Source organism: Cebus imitator, unplaced genomic scaffold (genome assembly GCF_001604975.1).
Source record: "Cebus imitator isolate Cc_AM_T3 unplaced genomic scaffold, Cebus_imitator-1.0 Scaffold186, whole genome shotgun sequence".
NCBI classification, from domain to species: Eukaryota; Metazoa; Chordata; class Mammalia; order Primates; family Cebidae; genus Cebus; species Cebus imitator.
The window spans coordinates 747,235-760,808 of record NW_016107501.1 but is presented as its reverse complement, the minus strand read 5'-3'; positions in this window follow the sequence as shown (position 1 = coordinate 760,808).

Below are 13,574 nucleotides of genomic sequence, written 5' to 3'. Positions count from 1 at the left end.
AATGCTATAAATTTAATATGTTGATTTCATCTGAAATAAATGAGGATCTCTTCAGGTATTCTACAGAGAAATCAAATTGGAATTTTGATCCGCAGTTCCTGGGTTTTGTCTGTATGTTTGTTTTTTCAATATAAGGACTTTGAAATAACAAGTGGATGTTAGCAGCCATCTTGACCAGTTCTTACACTCTGCTGACATTCCTATGCTCAACTCAATCATTCCCATGCCCTAAGCCATTTCCTGGAGTCGCAAGATGCCTTACATATTCTGCCCACATAAGAACATATCAATTCCCAAAAATACTATATCAAATAAGAATTTTGAACTTCATTTTCTCAAAACCATTAAGTCTTTTCTACGGAAACTATTATAATGGATATTAAATCTTATGTTTTAAATAAGATAAAAGACTGGATGTCATATTGCCAAAAATCAGTTGTGAAAAACACTCATAAATTTTCACAAAAAAAAGTTACTCAAAACTTACCACATAATATCTAAGCTTCTCTTTCACATTAACCATGTAAAATTCAGGTGAATGCATGTCAGTTGCATTATGCCAAAATGACTTTTAACATGCAAGGATTTTTTAACCATTTGCCATTTTCTGGACAGGGACTTAAAATTACAGTCTACTTTTTGCTTTAGTTGTAAAATTATCTCCATATATCCTTTGGAATGGCTATGTAGTTGTATGAACACAAATGTACAGATTCTCTTCCTTTCTCTAAAGATACATATTTCATCAGTCTTCAAGGCTTTTCTCACACACTTCTAGATCTGGGACCCAGTGGTTTTATTGGATTACTCCAAGAGTAACATAGTGAAAGCACGTACATTAGAATGATGTATCATAGTAATTCTATTGCAGTTATTCTAGTATGATTCAATTGTAATCTGAAAGCATTATCTAGATATAATACTAAAGCAATCTGAGGAAATTTTGTTCTTTCCAGCAGATAACAAAAAGTCCTATTTCGTGCATGAATTATTCAATATGTACTTAAAGGGGTAGCAGCCCTTTTAATTTGGCCAAGTTCATTGTTTTAATTGGTAAACATGACAAATGACCTAAAGCTTGAAAAATCCAGAGACAAAGGCAACAAAATAAAAGGAAGCAAAGAATGCATACTTGCCCTACAACTGAGCTATGTTTCCATAACAGTAGAAAAGATTTAGTAATTGTTTGACAGAGCTCCCAGTTAGTGTTCTATAGAAGAAATACAAAATTTAAAAAGATTTTTGCAACAATTAAAGGCTGCAAACATAGACAGTTTCATCTTATAAAATGCCACTCAAAGGAAGTAATGTTTCAGGCCCTTAAAGGTGACTGGATATGCCATTAAAGCAGATGAGAAACTTAGTGGAGTAGTGTTTGATCATATTAAAATGGAAACACTCGTGGGCTCCAGATTTAGGTACTTAACAGTTTCATCTTGGTGACATTTCTTTTATTATAGTTTAACCACATATCAGCACTTCACAAGGCAAGAGAGTGGCTTCTGTTCCACGTCCACATGCTTGTAAGAATATCCAATCATCCTCACAGCTGTGAACTCAATTTTCTTTAGAATAATAAATACAAAAAAAGAGAATTAGTAGGCCAATAAAATGAGTAAACAATTTATAGCATTCAGACAGATCCCAAATATACAAAAGTCAGATGGCTATTTTCTTTTACTTTGGCAATACAGATCCAGGCTGAAAATCTGAATTTGTAGGGACATGGTCCTCACAATCAAAGGCTAATGTAGGAAAACCTACAGGGCAGGGTCAGGTATTTCTTTTTATTAAAAATTTTTCAAACACTTAAAAAGTTCTAAGGAATTGTAATAAACATCCCTATACATTCCAAAGTTGTTTGAATGTTTACATATTTTTTCTATCCTTATGTGCGTATGAACACACACACACACACACACACACACACACACACACACACAGAACTGTAGGTGTTTTCAGTGCTAAACTATTTAAAAAGAAACCATAGAAATGACTGCGCTTCACTTCTATGTACTTTAGCATGCATCTTCTAAGGCAAAAGACTTATTTCTATATAATTAATCATATATAGGATATATACTTACCACAACTAAGAACATTAACAATTACGTACTTATAACTAAGAAAAATAACAATTATATAACTGAATATTTATGCAATATTAAATTTTTTTCAATTGCTTTAGATTTGCTTTCCAAACCAGATTTCAGTAAAAACTCTTATATATAAGAAATATATATATATATGTGTGTGTGTGTGTGTGTATATATATATATATATATATATATATATATATATAAACTTTATATTTTACACCAGTTTCAAGTTTACAACAAAATTGAGCAGAAAGTACACCAAGTTTCTGTCTTAGTCTGTTGTGCTGCTAGAACAAGATACCTGAGACTGGATAACTTACAAAGACACAAATGTATTTCTCATATTCTGAAGGCTGGGAAGTGGAAGATCAAGGCAGAGACATCTGTGTCCAATCAGGCAATAGTCGGAAGTGAAAAAATCGGGGAGAGGAGGTGAAGACTAGTGTTATTTCCTACCATGGCAGAATAGTAGAAGGGAGAGAATTCACTCCTGCAAACCCTTTTTACAATGGCATTAATCTATTCATGAGGGCGTGCCGCCCATGATCTAAACACCTCCCAAAATGCTCCACCTCCCAATATGGATACACTGGTGATTAAGCTTCCAATACATGAACCTGAGAGATGAATTTGGACTGTAGCAGTTCCCAACATGTTACATTTTTTTTTTTTTAAAGTCTCTCTCTCTCTCGCTTTTTTTTTTTTTTTTTGAGAAGGAGTCTCGCTGTGTTGCCCAGGCTGGAGTGCAGTGGCATATCTCAGCTCACCAAAACCTCCGCCCCCTGGGTTCAAGCAATTCTCCTGCCTCAGCCTTTGGAGTAGCTGGAATTACAGGTGCCAGCCACCATGCCCGACTAATTTTTGTATTTTTAGTAGAGACAAGGTTTTATCATGTTGGTCAGGCTGGTCTCAAACTCTGGACGGCCTTCCTCGGCCTCCAAAGGCCGCCTCCCGCCAGCCTCACTCCCTGCTAGGATTACAGGCGTGAGCCACTACACCTGACCCTTAATCCCTTTTAACCAAAAACATATCATTCCTTTTTTTTTTTTTTTTTTTTAAGATGGAGTCTCACTCGGTCCTTCAGGCTGGAGTGCAATGGCGCGAGCTCGGCTCATTGAAACTTCCGCCTCCCAGGTTCAAGCCATTCTCCTGTTTCAGCCTCCTGAGTAGCTGGAATTATAGGCACGCAACCATGCCTGGCTAATTTTTTGTATTTTTAGTAGCGACAGGGTTTCAACAGGTTAGTCAGGCTGGTCTCAAACACCTGACCTCAAGTGATAGGCCTGCCCTGGCCTCCCAAAGTGATGGGATTGCAGGCATGAGATACCGGGCCTGGCCTATACCATTCCTTTTTTTTTTTTTTTATTTCTTTCATACTTTAAGTTCTGGGGTACATGTGCATATCGTACAGGTTTGTTACATAGGTATATACGTGCTATGATGGTGGTTTGCTGCATCCATCACCTCCTCAACTGCATCAGATATTTCTCCTAATGCTGTCCCTCCCCAGTACCCCCACACCCTGCTATTCCTATCCCCTAGCCCCCCATCCCCCAGGCCCTGGTGTGTGATATGCCTCTCCCTGTCTCCATGTGTTCTCATTATTCAACACCCACTTATAAGTGAGAACATGCGGTATTTGGTTTTCTGTTCTTGTGTCAGTTTGCTAAGAATAGCAGCTTACAGTTTCATCTATGTCCCTGCAAAGAACATGGACTCATCCTTTATAATGGCTGCATTGTATTCCATGGTGTATATGTGCAACATTTTCTCTATCCAGTCTATCATTGATGGACATTTGGGTTGCTTCCAATTCTTTGCTGTTGTAAACAGTGCCACAGTAAACATACATGTATATGTGTCTTTATAACAGAATGATTTATAATCCTTTGGGTATATACCCAGTAATGGGATTGCTGGGTCAAATGGTATTTCTAGTTCTAGATTGTTAAGGAATTGCCACATTGTCTTCCACAATGGTTGTACTATTTGCACTCAGACCAACAGTGTAAAAGTGTTCCTATTTTTCCACATCCTCTCCAGCATCTGTTATCTCCAGATTTTTTCATGATTGCCATTCTAAGTGGCATGAGATGGTGTCTCAATATGGTTTTGATTGCATTTCTCTAATGACCAGTGATGATACGCATTTTCTCATATGTTTGTTGGCCACATAAATATCTTCTTTTCAGAAGTCTCTGTTCATATCCTTTGCCAACTTGTTGATGGGTTGTTTGTTTTCTTCTTGTAAATTTGTTTTAGTTCTTTGTAAATTCTGGATATTAGCCTTTTGTTAGATGTGTATCTTGCAAAATTTTTCTCCCATTCTGTAGGTTGCCAGTTCACTTTAATGATTGTTTCTTTTGCTGTGGAGAAGCTCTTTAGTTTAATTAAATCCCATTGATCTATTTTGGCTTTTATTGCCATTACTTTTGGTGATTTAGTCATGAAGTCCTTGCCTATGCCTATGTCCTGAATGGTATTGCCTAAGTTTTCTTCGAGGGTTTTTATGGTGTTAGGTCTTATGTTTAAATCTTTAATCCATCTGAAGTTAATTTTTGTATAAGGTGTAAGGAAGGAGTCCAGTTTCAGCTTTCTGCACATGGCTAGCCAGTTTTCCCAACGCCATTTATTAAACAGGGAATCCATTCTCCATTGCTTTTTTTGGTCAGGTTTGTCAAAGATCAGATGGTTATAGATGTGTGGAGTTACTTCTGAGGCCTCTGTTCTGTTCCATTGGTCTATTTATCTGTTTTGGTACCAGTACCATGCTGTTTTGGTTACTGTAGCCTTGTAGTATAGTTTGAAGTCAGGTGGTATGATGCCTCCAGCTTTGTTCTTTTTGCTTAGGATTGTCTTGGCTATGAGGGCTCATTTTTTGGTTCCTTATGAAGTTTAAGGTATTTTTTCTAGTTCTGTGAAGAAGGTCAATGGTAGCTTGATGCAGATAGCATTGAATCTATAAATTACTTTTGGCAGTATAGCCATTTTCACCACATTGATTCTTCCTACCCATGAGCATGGACTGTTTTTCCATGTGTTTATGTCCTCTCTTATTTCCTTGAGCAGTGGTTTGTAGTTCTCCTTGAAGAGTTCTGTCACGTCATTTGTTAGTTGTATTCCTAGGTATTTTATTCTCTTCGTAGCAATTGTGAATGGGAATTTGCTCTTCATTTGGCTCTCTGTTTGTCCGTTATTGGCATGTAGGAATGCTTGTGACTTTTGCACATTGATTTTGTGTCCTAAGACTTTGCTGAATTTGCTTATCGTCTCAAAGAGACTTTGGGCTGAGACGATGGGGTCTTCTAAATATACAATCATGTCATCTGCAAATAGAGACAATCTGACTTCCTCTTTTCCTAATTGAATACCCTTTATTTCTTTTTCTTGCCTGACTGGTCTGGCTGGAGCTTCCATTACTATATTGAACAGGAATGGTGAGAGAGGGCATCCTTGTCTAGTGCCGATTTTCAAAGGGAATGCTTCCAGCTTTTGCCCATTCAGTATGATATTGGCTGTGGGTTTGTCATAAATAGCTTATGTTATTTTGAGATATGTTCCATCAATACCTAGTTTATTAAGAGTTTTTAGCATAAAGCACTGCTGAACTTTGTTGAAGGCCTTTTCTGCATCTATTGAGATGATCATGTGGTTTTTGTCTTTGTTTCTATTTATGTGATGCCTTATGTTTATAGATTTGCATATGTTGAGCCAGCCTTTAAGCCAAACTGAAAAAGAGACACAAAAACCCTTCAAAAAATAAATAACTCCAGGAGCTGGTTTTTGAATAGATCAACAAAATAGATAGACTGTTAGCCAGACTACCAGACTAATAAAAAAAAAAGAAGAATCAAATAGATGCAATAAAAAATGTTAAAGGAGCATCACCAATTCCACAGAAATACAAACTACCATCATAGATTACTACATATAAATCTATGCACATAAACAAATAAATCTAGAAGAAATGGATAAATTCCTGGACACTTACACCCTCCCAAGACTAAACCAGGAAGAAGTTGAATCCCTGAATAGATTAATAACAAGGGCTGAAGTTGAGGCAGCAATTAATAGCCTAACAACCAAAAAAAGCCCAGGTCCCCAGATGGGTTCACAGCCAAATTCTACCAGAAATACAAAGAGGAGCTGGTCCCATTCCTTCTGAAACTGTTTCAAACAATACAAAAAGAGGGAATCTTCCATAACTCATCTTATGAAAGTAACATCATCCTGATACCAAAACCTGGCAGAGACACAACTACAAAAGAAAATTTCAGCCCAATATCCATGATGAACATAGGTGCAAAAATCTTCAATAAAATACTGGCAAACCAAATGCAACAGCACATCAAAAAGCTTATCTGTCATTATCAAGTAGGCTTCATCCCAGGAAATTTTTGTTTTCTGTGTTGTTTCTCTCATCTCTCTTCTACAAAGACATAAGCTTCACACCAGTTACATCAAACTTTTTAATTCATGGAACTGAAATGGACTTAAGGTCTGTTGAAAAACAGTGGGGTTGATTAGGATTTTAAAATGTACTGAGATCCTGTTTTTATTTAGATAGGTATGGTGAGGGGACCAATAAGGAATAATTGCCAGTGAAAAGATAGGTTGGTACTCACAGTTCCCAATAAGAAGGGAGGCACAGGACACCACTCAGGACCATGTGTGGAAGCACCAGATTCAGTCGACAGGCACAAGGAATGAGGAGAAAGAAAGGCCAGTTCCTTTATAGAGGTTTTGGTGGGAATGACTGGGTCAGGCAAGGTAGGCAAGATGAGCAGTTTAGAATTAGCATAAATAATTTTAGTAGGGATGGGGCCATAGGAGTGGTCCCTGTTCATCTGAAACCTAGCACTTCAAGGTAATTTAGACTGCAAGAGCCTGATAAAAGCAGGTGGATGGCAGTATGGAATAAGAATTTGTTGGTTGGCCTATCAAAATTATGTTCACAGGCAAGGAATTTTGCTGTCTCCAAGAATTAGCTAACCTCGGGAGAAGCAGTCCCTTCCTGGGTCGACAAGGCCCCAAGATGTCAGAGCATCAGAAAGTATAGAAAATAAAAGCATGATTAATATAATCAGGAAGGAATATTATCTAAAAACTAAGAAACTAAACATGAATGAAATATTTTTCTGTTAAAAATTTAATAGTATAACATTATACAGTGGTAACATGTAACTATAATACAGACTTATAAATCATTCATCAGTTAATAAATGCTATATTTCATTTCATTTTATATGCTTTGTGCTAGGAATTGAATTGTATTTGTAATCAACACAGAAGCATAAGAAACATTTATATATAAATATACCAGAAAAATCTTGTCAGTAATATGACCATACTTTTATTTTTAGGGAAACCAATTTTTTACATAAAATCATCAGAAATTTTACTATTATTTAATTTTTGTACTAGAGATTAGAAGAAGTGTTCTAGATCTTCCAATACTTTAATTTTAAAATACTAATATGTGTGGAGACTTTATGTATATTTTTTGTGGCATATGCATATTTTGTATAGTTGGTAAAATTGTTATGATATAGAGATAGCTTTTTCTCCATGAGTAAAAAATATTTGTTGTTACACTTGTCACTACCAATATATTTATTAATTCTAGTAGCAATCCTGTTATTGGCACAGAGTGACAATCCTACATTTATGAGATGTCAGTTGCAGTGATGTAAGATTTACAAGATGTTAGGTGCCTTCCATCTGGGTAGCAATGGAGCATCTGTCAGTGCATATGATCAAGCAGAGGACACAGATACTGAGAGCTGAAAGCAGCAGTCTGACTCTCATCCTGTTGGATAGGTAGACAATTTTTGGCTTTAACAACATATCTGTGGAACTAAAATAAATTTATATCAATCCTATTAGTTTCTAAAAATAGTTATAAGTTTATTTTTGACACCTAGGATGTTAATATGGACATGACAAATTGTAAGAAATCACTTTTCTGGTATCCAAATGCTACTCTTTACCTGAAAAATTTATAAAAATTTGTATATCTTCTGCTCTGGGTAACCATTTCTCTAGAAAACCAAGGTTAGCTCATAGCCTCTAGGGTCAGGTTTCTCCATTAAAGTGTTTACATTTCAGTTGTTTTGTTTTGTTTTGTTTTTTCCATTAAATGTTTAATGGTATATGCCTTGCATACTCTGGTTTTATTTTAAAAAGGTATTGAAAAAGAAGTATAAGTAAATCTACAGAAATTTACCATTTCTGTAGCTTATTTGGTTCATCATTGTTCATTATTTAGACCTAATCTTGTTTAAAGTCAAAAAATTGTATTTGCTTTCAGAAGAAAACTATAACAGGATAAAAATATAGAGAATAGGGCAATTAAATGATAGAAGGTTTTTTTTTTTTTAATGGAAAACATATTATAGCTGATGACAAAGTTTGTAGGTAAAAATTCAAAATCTAGCCAGTGTTGGGCCACAAACTAGGAGAGTGTATTTTTTCACAGTCAAAGCTAGAGAGAAGCTGGCACAACCCCATGAACTAAGAGATGCTGGAAAGTGGCAAGTAAAAATAAAAATATGTATTCTTTTCAGTGCTAGGGTAATAATGTATAATACAGTTATAAAGTAGAAACCTGGGTTTTTAGACCTCTACAACCACCGTTATTTGATTATTTATAATTGATAGAAAATCTCTTGTTAAAAATCTTTTAAACACGCTTTTTCAGAAACTATTGAATCACTGATCAACAAAATCTTTTAAAAAATTATTGGGTGATTAGTAAAAGATAAGTCTTTTGGAAATACATTCTTCTGTGGATTTTCTTTGTTCAAGAAATATGTTCTATTAAAAATGGCATAATTAACCTCAGCTAAATGTAGAAATGAGCCAGGTTTACTGATGCCTCTACAAACCCAAAGGCACCCTGTATCTGTCATCATGGCCTTGCAGGACCCCTCACTCTCAACTGTGGGAAAATGGCACAAGTTAAAAATGGGATAGGTTTCGTCAGAGCATGTGAGCTTGAATCTCAGATTTCACTTGATATTTTGTTGCATTTTAGACAAGTCCTTTTACTCCTTTCAAAGGCTTCAGAAACTCTTTTGTTCGTTAGTTCTCCTTATTATACATAAAATTTGGGAGACAATGTGGAGTGTGGACCAATGCATGAGCTTTGTAGCTAGCCCTGCTGTACCTATACCATTTTACAACTCCTTGGCCTTGGGCAAAAGTTTTAACTTCTGTGAGTCTCTACTTCCTCATCCTGTAAATGGATATAAGGATCCTTGCTTTTGAGACTGTACAGACGCCTAAATATGTTTAAAATGTGTGGCACACAGCAGATTCTTATTGAATGGTAACAGGAGCTGTTTCTTAGTGTATCTGTCATTATTAATATTTTGATTGCAACTACATTTTCATTCAAGATATTACTAGCTTTCTTTCTCTTCTTGAGCTTAGGAATATCAAACATTCCACTGAACCTGATATTTGAGAAAAACACTGGAGATTATTTAGTTCAGTAGTGTTAAAATTTTAGGCAACAGAATTTACAATATATAAAAGAACCATTAGAGTAGTCCTTTGGTTGAAGTGAACCAAGGGGCTAGTATCCTCACTTGGTTAGCTTCTACCTCATTAAATATACAGAGACCCCTGAAGCAATTCAGAATTCTAGATAACTAAGAAACATATTTTTGCAAATACTATTATGCTGAAAAAAGTTTATTTTACATATATTGAAAGGTTTATTTTACATGTATTGAACATATATTTTACATATATAAAAAAGCTTACATGTATTGTACATATATTGAAAGATTTATTTTACATATGTTGAAAATTGATGCACAAATGCAGTGTATTGGCCTGGTGCTGTGGTACACGCCTGTAATCCCAGCACTTTGGGAGGCCAAGGTGGGTGGTTCACCTGAGATCAGGAGTTCGTGACCATGCTGACTAACATGGTGAAACCCAGTACCTACTAAATAAAAAAAAATTAGCCGGGCGTTATGGTGGATGCCTGTAATCCCAGCTACTAGGGAAGGTGAGACAGGAGAATCACTTGTACTGGGGAGGTGGAAGTTGCAGTGAGCCGAAATTATGCAATTTGACTCCAGCCTGGTCAACAAAAGTGAAACTCCATCTGAAAAAAAAAAAAATTCAATGCATTCATTCAGAAATTCAGTATGCAATAGTTGAACCCTGTAAATATAGTTCACTAGTATTTCTTTTACTCTGTCTCTGTGTGTGTGTGTGTGTGTGTGTGTGTGTGTGTATATGTATATAAATGTATGTGTGTATTATTTGTGTATGTGTGTGTATATATATACATATATTTATACTATATATGTGTGTGTGTGTACACACATTATATGTACATATATATGTACAAATATATACATGTATACAAGTATACTATTACATGTACACATATACATTATTATATATAGAGAGAAAGGGAGGAGTTTATACTTTAATTTTTTTGTTTTAATGCTGGTTTTTACTCAATTAAGGCCCATTTATTTTATTCTCATGAGTATTTTTGCTGATCTGTTCTTTTTTCATACCTTATAATAAATTAATTTCATGATGCTATGAAAGTAAAAAAAAACTTTGGCTTTATATTTCTGTATTTATTTGCATTTTATTATGAAGATTTGAAATACACCAAAAAGTAAAGAGTGAGAAAAAGAGTCCTTGCTCCTATAACACACATGCCAGGTTTTAAAATTAAGAATTTGCCAAATTTAGTTAATAGTTACTTTTTTCCATTCATTATCTTTTTCTTTGATGAAGAATTGAAAATACCCTATTTCTTGCCTGTAACTACTTTAGTCTGAATCTTTAAATTATGAGTATTCTCTTGTATAGTCAAAAGATATTACCAGACTGTTATATTCTTTTTTTACTTTAAATAAACAAATGGCCTTCAAAGTATGTTGGACTCTGTTCTGTAATCATACTGAATCATACTGTGGGCCCAAAAGATGACTTTCTACTCATTTAAGTGAAAATAAGCTTTTTTTTTTTAGCTCTGGAAATATGTAAAATACTAATGACAGAGTCAAACACTGGTTTATAGAACCCAAGATTTAATAAAGTCATGGACTACCTTTTAAAAGTATATGTATAGAATTCATAATATTTATACATAATCGTAAATATATTAGAATTTCATAAATTATTTTGATGATAATTTAAGGTATTATGCCTTTGAGTCATTGGATTCAGAGAAATATTTACTTATTACCATTTTACTTTATATTAAATAGCATGTATTACTTATCCTTTGGAGAAAAAAATTAGTCAATAGTATATCTATTTGATAGTCCTAGCAGCAGTTGTGACTTCTGAAAGCACTTTTTTTGGCCAGATAATTCTTTTAATTGCATGAGTACATTTATTAAACCACATAAAATTGTCATTACAAGGGCATACAGATGCAATCTGTATTAAGTTAGCATTTCTAATGATGTCCTCTGTAACAGACAGAGTTAGTTCCTAAGAATGGCTTGGGAAATAAGTAAGCCCTTCTATGTTTCTCACTAATGAAAGATTCTAACACGAGAAATTAAAGTTAAACAATTACTGGAAGTTCTGTGGGAATACAGAACAAGCAAGCTTGTGCCAAAAATCTCAGCCTCAGAAGCAACATCGGTCTCTCCAGACCGTGCTTCTATGTAGCTGGAAATACAAGTCATAAAAAATCTTCAGGCAACTCACACAGAAGCCACTTTGAATATTATAAACCACCAAAGACTACTTTATTATGCAGGGACTAAGCATGTGATTCTCCAGGAGCCATTGCCTGGCCAGCTGAAGTGAGTGATGGATGGTAATGTTCCAGGAAGCTGCTGTGAACTTAAAGTCTGCCATATGCCCGTACCTCTGCCTTACTCCATCAGGGAATAATGGCCTCCCCTATTTTATGGCCTTCTAAATCTCACGTGAGGATATTTTATAGGGAAATTCTAACCTGGAACCATATGTGGAAGGACATTCTGAATATGCAACTCTTGTTTTTCCTTCTAGGAGGTAGCGACAGTGATGTTGAGTTGACAATACACACTCGTAGACCTTAAGTACAGACTTGTTTTCCTCTCCCCTTTGGTTTATCTTATTGAACTTACACTCATTCTGATAGCTTCTTGAACGAATAAGTGGCAAAAAATACACCAGACATGTAGATTGTCTTTTTTCATTACAATTTTTTTAGAAGTAAGTGGTGGCATAAGGTAATATAAGTGGCACTGAAGATATGAAAGATGAGTTTAAGCTAGGCACTGCCACTTAGGGGCCATGTAGCTTAAGTTAGTGACGTCAGCTCTCTGAACTTTGGTATGCTCATCAGCTAATTAAAGACGATCAAATCTGCTTGACATCATCTATTACAATGTGTTCCCTTAAGAAGAATACAAGTGATGTATGTTTAAATTATACTGTGTACACAAGCGTTAGCTAAGAATGATTCCCATTTCAACATTGCGTGGTACAACAACGCACATATTTAGTAAACTCTCAGACCATCAACATTCAATCAATTTGTCCAAAACAGTTTCTAAAGCTCAAAAGTTTTATCTCCCCAGCTTCTTAAAGACGATCTGTTGATTATCTTCAAAACTACTTATTTGAGCCATGGGTGTGGAAGAAGAAGGCTGTCAGGTTATATCATCTTTATCCTTTCTTCACATAAGCTTATCCTAATAAAAATGAGGTAAAACACCCACTTCATCTCAGTCTAGGCATCAACAATCATTTATTCCTAACTTTGTCACTCATTGAGCAGATACAGATTGAGAAATTAGTTTCACCTGCTGAGTGACAAGCAGGAGGCAAGAACAGTTAAATGGCATATTAACAAATATAAACAAACTATATGATGATATCTAATGCAGGGCAATAGAAAACCCAAGAGAGCGTATAGAAATAATTGTACTCCCCACTGAAGTCATCTATGAAGTGATGTGCACAGTCCTGTGCCTGAGGTCTACCTATCATAGATGCAACCACAGTGACACGTCCTGAGGTACCTTCACTTTTCACTTGAGGCCATGTTTTCCAACTTCCTGGGGAACTGTCCAGGGAAACATATGGATTCTGTTGGATCTCAATTCCTATATCTGTTTCTTTAATCTCAGAGAAATTTCTTTTTACAGTTTCCTTTGTCAATAAAGACATTTTTAATAAAGTAATTTTAGTAATTATAAGATTTTATAAAGAAAAAACCCCATAGCTTCTAGCAGTTTTCTCTCTGTGCTTTGAAAAAATAATCATAGAAATACCTAAGAGTTAAACATTTAAAGTAATGAGTTAAAAGTTGAGCCGAGCATGGTGCTCACGCCTGTAATCCCAGCACTTTGGGAGGCCAAGGCAGGGGGATCACGAGGTCAAGAGATCGAGACCATCCTGGTCAACATGGTGAAAACCCATCTCTACTAAAAATACAAAAAATTAGCTGGGCATGGTGGTGCATGCCTGTAATCCCAGCTACTCAGGAGG